Source organism: Equus quagga, chromosome 1 (genome assembly GCF_021613505.1).
Source record: "Equus quagga isolate Etosha38 chromosome 1, UCLA_HA_Equagga_1.0, whole genome shotgun sequence".
Lineage (NCBI taxonomy): Eukaryota > Metazoa > Chordata > Mammalia > Perissodactyla > Equidae > Equus > Equus quagga.
Window position 1 is genome coordinate 95,939,650 of NC_060267.1, and position 10,417 is coordinate 95,950,066.

Genomic DNA, 10,417 nt, shown 5'->3' on the forward strand with positions numbered 1-10,417 from the left:
GTGTAGCGGGAAGTGAGTGCATCCAGGCCCTCCTTGGAGGGCAGTGCTCTGCCAAAGGCCAGACGTTCAGTCCTCTGGATCATGTCCAAGCTGCCTGCCTGCTGCCCTCAGCACGGCCCCTGGGCCCAGCCGTCTCAGCCAGGGCCTGAAGGTGGTGGTTCCAGGCAGGCAGGGAGCCGGCGGACAGCAGATGTCACGGGGCGGAGAGAGCCGTGAAAGTGGTGTGGGAAGGGTGCTTCACTCGGGGTGATTTTGATGCGATTCTAATGTGCAGCAGAGTCGGTGATGAAACGCCAGAAGACATTTGATATCTTACTCCAGGTTCAATATTTACCAATTCAAATTGGCCCAAACTTAAAGTTTTGGTATCATCTTCCCAGTCTGAGCCATTTCTAGGACGCTTTTTGTAATTTGCCTTTTAGATTTCTTTAAATTGACTGACTTCCGCCTGTCAGGTGGATGTGGGCTCGGGGACAGGCCCTGAACCTCTGTCCTCAGACATGGCCCTATGTGACATCACCCACAGCCCCTGGGCCCTGGCAGCAGCCTCAGTAGGACGAGACACAGGCTGCCTCCCCTGTCACTTGTCACCAACCCAGAAGCAGAAGACGGGGTTTGCCGGGCCAGAACCAGAGTGACCTGCAGTGCTGGCTCACTTCCTTTCACAGGCATCTCCTCCATCACTCTGGAAAATCGTGGAGAGGGAGACAGATGGACAGGATGTACCCTCAAGGCATGGACAGAGGCCACACATACATAATTCTAACAGGGAATTAAAATATATGGTTTATTGGGGTTAACTATACGTGACATAAAAATGGCCATTTTAACCATTTTAGGTGAAGAATTTAGTGGCATTAAGTACACCTGCCGTGCTGTTGCAACCATCACCACCACCCACTTCCAGAACACTGTCACTACCCCGAACAGACACTCTGTGCCCATCAGCGGTCACTCCCCAGCCGCTGGGAACCACTCATCTACTTTCTGTCCGTGAATCTGCCTATTCAAGACATTCACACACTGTGTGGCTTTCTGCACCTGGCCGCTTTCATGCAGCAAAATGTTTTCAAGATCCGTCACGGTGCAGTGTGTATCAGAGCTTCATTCCTTCTCGTGACCCAATAATATTCCATTGTCTGGATGGACCGTGTGTTGTTTATCCATCATCTGCTGATGGGTGTTTGGCCGTTTCCGCCTATTAGCAGTCTTGAACCGCGCGCCGGGAGCACACCTGCGCAGGCGTCTGGGTACCGTTGTCCTTCCTCTGGGGTGTGTACCTAGGCGTGCAATTGCTGGGTCACCTGGAAACTCTGTTTAACTGTTTGAGAAACTTCTGGACTGTTTTCCACAATGGCTGCACCGTTTCACCTCCACCAGTGTTGCACGAGGTTGAACAGGAAGGTTTAAGGTCAGTGATCACTGACGATTTAAAGGGATTTGTTCTAAGACGAGAGAGAGAGAACTGAAGTGCTCCAGGGCTCAGGGAGAGCCCGCAGGAAAGGAAGCGCAGGAGGTCCTGCATGCACAGCCCAGGTGGGGAAGCCCATGGGGCCGCCCAGGCCCAGAGCTGGTCCAGTCTGCAGGCCGAGCTGGCAGGCAGGGAACCGGACCTAAAATGCAATGGGGTGGACGGCGCTGAGTGTCACCTGTGGACCTCGGGCAGCCATGGAGTGGGCAGGAGAGAGCCCCTTCTCCCTCCTGCAGACCCCTGGTGCCCTCACCTCCAAGCCTGACATCAGGTGAAAGAGCGACGCTTACAGGGGCCAGCACGGGTTGGGGGGGAAGGCTGCACTTGGGGCTGGCGGGCAGTGGGTCCATCACCACACACTCTTTGCTGGTGGCTAGGGCAGTTTTCTTTTGAATTCCACATTCTTTCCAAGACCAGCAAGCTTTCCTTGGATCGCCACCCAGCTTTAACTTCTGTCTGGGGACGAAGTGTCCCCTCCCAGTCAGCACGGACCTGACTCTATCCACAGTTTGCCCGAGGGATGAGCTCTGGGAGGCCCCGGAGTCTGGCTGTATTGCCCACGAGTAGTGTTGAGAAGACGGCTCTGACCCGGGCTTGGGGACCTCGGCCAAGCCAGGTGCCAGGACCTGACACTGCAGCATTCAGGTCAAGGCCACTGAGCGGTCCTTGGGGGTCTGAGTATCTTCTGGCCAGCAGGACAAATGACCACAAATCACCTCGTGGCTCAAAACAACGGGACTTCATTCTGCCAGTTCTGGAGGCCGGAAGCCCCAGTCAGCATCGCTGGGCTGGACTCACAGTGTCAAAGGGCCTGCTCCCTCTGGAGCCTCCGGGGGGGCGGTCCTTCCTGCCTCTTCCAGCTCCCGGGGGCTCCAGGCGTCCCTAGCTTGTGGTCGCATCCCTCCAGTCTCTGCCAGAGGAAGAAGCCGTGGGACGATGGAGGCTGCGATTGGAGTGATGCAGCCACAAGCCAGGGACGCCCAGGACCACCGGCACCACCAGAAGCTGGAGGCAGGCAAGGAGCAGACGCTCCCTCAGAGGCTCCAGGAGGAGCTGGCCCTGCCCACTCCTCGATTTGGGACTTCGGCCTCCAGACCGTGAGAGAGTCAATTCCTGCTGTTTTAAGCCCCTGGTTTGCGGTGCTGTGCGGCGGGGGCCCGGGAAGCTAATGCACCGGCAGCAGAGTCAGCAGGTGCCGGGCCGTGTGAGCATCTCACAGGCTTCAGCTCGCTGGATCCTGTCCCGTTTCTGCAGATGTGGAGACCAGGCTCAGTGGGTCACTTGAGGTCACTCCAGGAGCGACGGCGATGGGTCAGGATCCCTGCGATTGTCCTCACATGTGGCACTGGCTTAGCTCTCCTCCACCCCAGGCAGGGCAGTCTCCGCAGGTGACCAGGGGCTGTGGTCACCCTGAGGCTCCAGGGCTCAGCTGGTCGCCTCTGCCCTCATTCTCCTTCTAGGGCAGGTCTCCTGACAAGGCCAACTTGCTTCTAAGATGTCGATTCCTAGCTGCTCTCGCTCTCCGGGCCCCTTGGGGAAGGCCTGGGCATCTCACCCCTTCTCAGTGGGGACCGGGCGCACTTCAATCGTGGAGCCTTTACACCCACCACCCCGAGTCTGTCCACGGGTGTCCTCCTCGTCGGGGCCCCCATGGGGTGAGCCCTCCCCCCAGAAAGTTCCTTCTGAGCCAGGCACTCCGGCAGCCATGGTAATCATCAGCCCAGTGCCCAAGGCTGCAGCCAGCATCTTAGCGTTTCCACAAAGAGGTTCCTGAGATGCTAATTTTCAAGAACAAAAGCCGGCATCACGGTGGCTGCTTCCTGGAACAGACCAGCTCCCCAAGCCTCTGGCCTGGGACCAGCGGCCTGCACCTGTGTTCTCTGCCCTTGTGGCAGGCGTGGAGAGCGACGTCTTCATCCTTGTCCTGGGGCCCAGGTGACCTCACCCGGCTGCGGGCACTTGCTGGGCACGTTATGCCAACGTGTCTGATTTGCCTCATTCACCTTCCAGACTCCATGGAGATCACAGGCGCCAGGGCACCACTGAGAGTACCCAGCGGCCAGTAGTTGTTGAAGGCCCAGTGCAGCAGAAAGGGGGCCACCCCTGGGCAGGCAGCCAGATAGAGGCCAGCCCATCCTGGGAAGGTGGTCAGGAAGGAGCTGGCTGACACCTGGGCAGGTGGTCAGGCAACGGCTGGTCCACCCTGGGGCTGGCAGTGGGCCTCCTGCAGGGGGTCATCTGAGTGGCCCTGCTGTTTCCCCAACAGCCCAGGGGCCCTGAGACCGGTCCCTGGGGCTCTTCCTGCCCTCCATCTTTCACGTAAGCAGAGCCATGAGACCCCAGATGTTCCTCACCTCGTCCCGCCCTGCAGTCCTGGAGGCCAGGCTGCAGAATGTCACCTTCCTGCCTGACTGGGAGGAGCTGGTCTTGTGTCTGCAGGTGGGTTCTCCCTGTTAGTGAGTCATTTCGGGACGAGCGTTACATACCCTCACTTGCTGGCCTTCCTTCCAGAAGTCCTTGATTGACTCTGACCTTGCTCTTTCTTGAAGATGGTGTGTGTGTAAGTGTGTGCAGACCTGCAGGGCGGCAAAGCCACTTACACAGCGCACACGTTGGGCAAAGAAAACGAAGACTTTAACTTTTCCTTATGAACCCTGACCACCAAGATGCAAAGGGCTCCTGTGGGTCGCCCAGGGCAGTTGCACGAAATGGGTGCTCTCTACCCTGAAGCGCCCCCCAGCAGCCCTTCACGGAGCCACCCGCCGGCAGGCTCACCCTCCGCAGGCGCCCCCCACCCTAAATCACTGGAAACACTTACCTGCTTTTCCTTATATTTTTACCACCTCATTTGCATTTCTAAGTGCCATACTTTCATTTTATCTGCTTCGAAATGTACAGGAATGGTGCCACACAGGGCACATTCTTTTGTGTCTAGCTTTTTTTTAGTGGAATATCGTGTTTGCATGATTCATCCACATTACGTTTTAAATTAATTAATTTATTTTCTGTTGTGGTAGAATATACATAAAAATTTACCATCTTAGCCAATTTTAAGTGCACAGTTCAGTGGCATTAGGTACATTTACATCATTGTGCAGCCGTCCCCGGCATCCATCTCCAGGACTTTCTCATCTTCCCAGACTGAAGCTCTGACCCCACTGAACGCTCACCCCCCCCCCCCCCCCGCCCCGGCACCTCCACCCCACCTCCTGTCTCTGTGGAGTGGACTCCTCTCGGCCCTCATCCCGGTGGAGTCCTACAGAGTCTGTACTTTTGTGTCGGGCTCATTTCACTGAGCATCATGTTTTTAAAGCTCATCCATGTTGTAGCACGTGTCACAATTTCCTTCCTTGTTATGGCTGAATAATGTTTCACTCCACGTTTTGTTTATCCATCATCTGTCCATGGACATTTGGGTTGTTTCCACCTTTTGGCTGTTGTAAATAATGCTGCTCTGAACATGGGTGTACAACTACCTGTTTTGGTCCCTGCTTTCAATTCTTTTGGGTGTGTACCCAGAAGTGGAATTGCTAATAATTCCAGGTTTAATTTATTGAGAAACTGCCATCCTGTTTTCCTCAGTGGCTGCGGCATTTTACTTTCCTACAGCAATGAATGAGCCAGGGTTCCAGCTTCTCCACATTCTCACCACCACTTGTTTTCTGGGGTGTGTGTGTGTGCATGTGTGTTGTTTTTTTATAGAATAGCCATCCTAATGGGTGTGAGGTCATATCTTGTGGTTTTAATCTGCGTTTCCCTAATGATCAGTGATGTTGAGCATCTTTTCATGGGCTTATTGGCCATTTGTACATCTGTGGAGAAATGTCTGTTCCAGTCCTTTGCCCAGTTTTGAGTCGGATTTTTTGTTTTTTGTTATTGAGTTATAAAGGTTCTTTATATTCTGAATATTAATCCCTTATCAGATATAGCATTTACAAATATTTTCTCCCATTCCATAGGTTGCCTTTTCACTCTCTTGATAGTGCCCTTTGATGAACAGGAGTTTTAAATTTTAGCATCGTCCAATTTATCTATTTTTTCTTTCACTGCCTGTGCTTTTGGTGTCATCTCCAAGAAATCATTGCCAGATCCAATGTCGTGAAGATTTCTCTCTCCATTTTCTTCTGAGAGTTTTATGGTTTTAGCTCTCAAGTTTAGATCTTTCATCCATCTTGAGTGAATTTTTGTATATAGTGTCTGGTAAGGGTCCACCTTTGTTCTTTTGCAGGTGGAGATCCAGATTTCCCAGCACTAGTTATTTGTCGAAAAGACTGTCCTTTCCCCATTGAATGGTCTTGGCACCCTTGTCAAGAATCACTTGCTGTATGGGAGGGTGTATTTCTGGGCTCTCTATTCCATCTCGTGGTGTCCATGTCTGTCTTTATGCCAGTGCCACACTGTTTTGAATCCTGGAGCTTGTGGTAGGTCCTGAAGTCAGGGATCGTGAGTCCTCTGGCTTCGTTCTCCTTTTTCAAGCGAGTCTTGGCTTTTTGGGATCCCTTGAGATTCCATATGAATTTTTGGATGGGCTTTTCTATTTCTGCAAAAAAACCACCTTTTGGATTTTGAGAGGGATTGCAGTGAATTTGGAGACTGCTCTGGGTGGCACTGACATTTTAACAATACTCAGTCTCCCAGCCCGCGAGCATGGGGTGTCTTTCTGTTCCTTTAGGTCCTCTTTGACTTCTCTCAGCACTGCTTTGTAGTTTTCAGTGTACAGGTCTTTCACCTCCTCAGTTAAGTTTATTCCTAAGTATTTTATTCTCTTTGGTGCTATGGTAAATGGAATTATATCACAATTTCCTTTCAAATTGCTCATTATTAGTGTGATTTTTCGTGTGTTGATTTGGTATCCTGCGATTTTGCTGAATGGATCATTCCTGACAGTTTTTTACGGAATCTTTAGCATTTTCCACGTATAACATCCCGCCATCTGCAAACAGGGATGCTGTGCTTCCTCCTCTCCAATCTGGACGCTCGTGTGGATTCATCACGTTATCACGTCTGTGACATAGCGTGGCCGTTGCCTTGTCCTCACTGCTCAATAGTGTCCCCTCACATCACTGTCCTACAGTCACTCCTCCATTCTGCCGTCAGTGGACATTCGAGCCCCTTCTGCTTTTTGGCTATTACCTGTAGGAGTCCTTTAATGACTTATAATTCCATTTATTTAGGGGCCAAATACTAAATATTTAGTACTAAATACTAAACAAATATCCAGTGCTAAAGACTAAATAAAAACCTAAATATTTAATTAAATACTTAGGAGTAGAATTGCTGGGTCACAAACAGATGTGCTTCCAGTGTTACTAAAAACTGCCCAAACTTTTTCCAAAGTGGCTGTACCAATTTGCATTCCCACTGACAGCACCTGGGAATCCTCCTGTCACATCCTTGCTGGTGCTGGGTGAGTCAGCCCTTGATTTTGGCTGTTCTCGTGGGCATGGGACGGCAGGACACCCTGGCTGGATTAACCTCTCTGTTGACTGAGGACGCGAGCACCTTTCCATGTGCCTCTTGGCCGTTCATGTGTCTGCTTCTGTGAAGTGTCCGTCCCCACCTGCTGCCCGTTGTATCCTGGGTTGTTTGCTTTTGCTGTTGATGTGTGGGAGGAGTTCTTCCTGCGTCCTGCACGTGAGCTCTTTGTCAGATATACGTAATGAATTTTTTTTCTTAAATTGAAGTATGATTATTCAATGGAAAAGCTTTAGCAATAAAAAAAGAAAAGGAATTCCTGTTCTATGATTTAAATCCTCTGAAATGTACTGAGAGTCCTTTTATGGTAAAGGTGCTGTGTATGTGGCCGGATGCTCTGGAGGGACACCCTGGAGGGACACCCTGGAGGGACGTGTGGAGTGTGGCATTCTGTGAAGGTCCTTTGGGGCATTTCTATTCAAGTCTACCTCCTTACTGACTTTTTGTCTAAGTGTTCCATCAATGACTGTAGTGGGCTGAAAAATGGCCCCCAGAGATGTCAGGTCCTAACCCCTGGAGCCTGTGAGTGTGACCTAATATGGACAACATGTCTTTGCAGATGTGGTTAAATTAAGGACGTGGAGATGGGAGACTGTCCTGGATTATCTGGGTGGGCCTCAAATGCAATCACAAGTGACCTTCTAAGAAAGAGGCAGAGGGAAAGTTAAAATACTGTACGACTTTATTTTTCAGAGCAGCTTTAGGTTCACAGTAACATGGAGTGAAAAGTACAGAGTTCCCGGATGCCCCCTGCCTCCCCCATTAGCAACACCCCTCACCAGTGGCTCATTTGTTATAATAAATGAACCTACACTGACACGTCATCACCATCCAAGGTCCATAGGTTGCATTAGGGTTCACTCTCGGTGTCGTACGTTCTGTGGGTTTGGACAAATGTATAATGATACGTATCTACCATTATAGGATCACGCAGAATAACTTCACTGCTCTAAAAATCCTCTGTGCTCCCTCCCCTGAGCCCTGGCAACCCCTGATCTTTCTACCGTCTCCACTGTTTGGGGCGGAGGGAGACTTGACACGCACTGAGGAGGGGTGAGGTGCGGATGGAGCAGAGGGTGTTTGAAGATGCTGGCCTTGAAGACTGGAGTCCTACAGCCACAAGCCAAGGATGCCTGAAGCCACCAGGAGCTGGGAGAGGCAGGAACGACTGTCCCCTGGAGCCTCCAGGGGGAGCGTGTCCTGCTGATACCTTGATTTTAGACCAGGGAAACTGACCTCAGACTTCTGACCTCCAGAACTAGGAGGACCCAGTCGCGATGGGCAGAGATGCTCCTAGTCAGAGAGGCCGGGGGTCACCAGGTGAAAGCAAGCAGATGGTGCCCCCCTCCCAGAATCCTCTAACCGGGGGTGGGAGCATCTGCTTGGGCCCAGCCCAGGCCCACTGTAGCCCCTCTCTGAGGCTCTGCGTCCCCACCCCCTCCTCGCCCACTGGTCCCTGTCCTCCCCTCCTGCAATCGCAAACCTGCCCAGGCCTAGGCCAGCCCCCGGGGGTCTGCAGCTCAGTGGCATACACTCCATTTCAGGGAGAAATCTTTCTTCTCTGGGTCACGAGGGGGTACAGAGAGCAAATGGCTTTCTCACCTGAAAAATGCCCTCAGTTGTAAAATGCATCTCTTGCTCATAATGTCAGGGGCTCCCTGCAGCCCTGCAACGAACCACTGGTGCCCCACTGTCAACAGGCACAGAGCCCTGTCCAGAAGGTCCTTCCTGCACTGGAGCTGGCCTGTCGTCTCCAGTTACCCCGTGGTTGGATTAGCATCCAGTCTCAGCTCTTCAGCACCAAGGGGAAGAGGTTTCCATTGTTCCATCTTGAAGAGCCGTAGCCCGTGTCCCGTGCCTGATGGGCTGCTCCCTGTGCTGCCCACTGGGCAGAGCTCTGGTGGGGACGCCAAGAGCCAGGCATCTTTGTTCTGTCCCGTGCCGAGCATGTCCTGTTCCTTGCTGTGGAATCCTGCAATGGCTCCAGGCAGCAGGTGTGACAGGCGGGCCTGCAGCCAGGGACCGCGTGCCTGGATACGCACCAGCAGTTCCGGGAAGCAGGGAGCTCTCCAGAACCTGGATCATCACCTCATCCACGGTATCCTTCTGGAGGGCCCCCGTATGGGAGGGAGGGGCTGTGAGGGGCGGCGGAGGGACTCAGGGGCCCCAGATATGGCAGCAGGGAGGAGTAGAGGCGCTGGACACTGCAGGGGTTCCATGGGTGGTGGGGCGACGCTCTTTCAGCCCCATCCTAGACCATGGGTCAACCATCCCCTCACCCCTCACGGCATCGCCAACGGCCCATGGAGGGCCCCCAACTGGTTATCACCTTCCAGCCCCAGGGCACCATCCCTGGCCCCCCATCTGGGTGACTTTCTCTGAGCTCATATCTCAGCATGTAACCCCACATCCACCAGGGGGCTCCATGGTTATTACACACACCCCATGCTGTGCCTGACTCCAATTCCAGGGGCCAAGCCTCCAGCCTCTCCACGCTCCTTTTACCCATCCCCTGCCTCCCGTGTCCGCAGAGGTGGGTCAGTATTTCTGGGGGCACAAGTGAACCTCACAGCCCAGTGCCCCGCCCTCGCTTGTGGGGGTGATCCTGTCTTGGGGTGGGGGCTGAGTCGGGCCTCCCTCGGGGCTGCGTGGGGGCTGCTGTGGCTTCACGCAGACGGCTTTCCTTCTTCACTTTCCTGTTTGCTGTTTTTCCATCGCAGGAAGGAGAGTCACCCAAAGACACCGCCGGCCGGGTATCTGCCCCAATGTCCCCGATGTGCGTTTGGTGATGTTCCTGGAGTGCGGGGCGCGAGTCCACCTGAGCTCCTCTGGCCTTGACCTTTGCCTGTTGATGGGGAAAGAAGTGAGGACAGCCCCGTGTCTCCAGTCACCGGCAGATCCCCGCCAGCCTGTCCCATGTTTCTGAAGCTCCAGGCAGAGCCACACTGTGTCGCCTTGTCCTGATAAATGACAGAAGTGATTGTCAGTACAGAGCCATCTGTGTCTCATTTGGCCTCTGGTTTCACCTTCGTCTCGTGATGACTCTCCCGCGTCTCTGTGCTGACTTCTCTCATTTTCCTGCTGTTGGAACTTCCCCACCTCCCGGTGGTGTTTCTTCCCGGTAGACACCGCGGTGCTGTGTTCTGGCTTTGGCCCGTGGCACAGTCCTCTGCTCCGTCTTCTGTGCCTCCCCGCCGCCTGCTGTGTCTTTGCTCTGCTGCTCCGCGGTTCCCAATCACCCTCATCCTGGATCTCTAGTGACAGGAAGGTGTTGGAAGCTTTGTCTTCTCCCAGTGGGGACAGTTCTGTAGGATGTCTCCCCTCTCACAGTGGGGTTTCTGGCTCAAAGAAGGTGTGTCCAACTTTGATAGCAGTGGTCATATTGTCGCTAATTCTGAAATTGGGAATTGTTGATTTTTCCTTAATTTTTGCCAATCGGACGGTTGGAAATAGCCTTCCTTATGGCTTTAA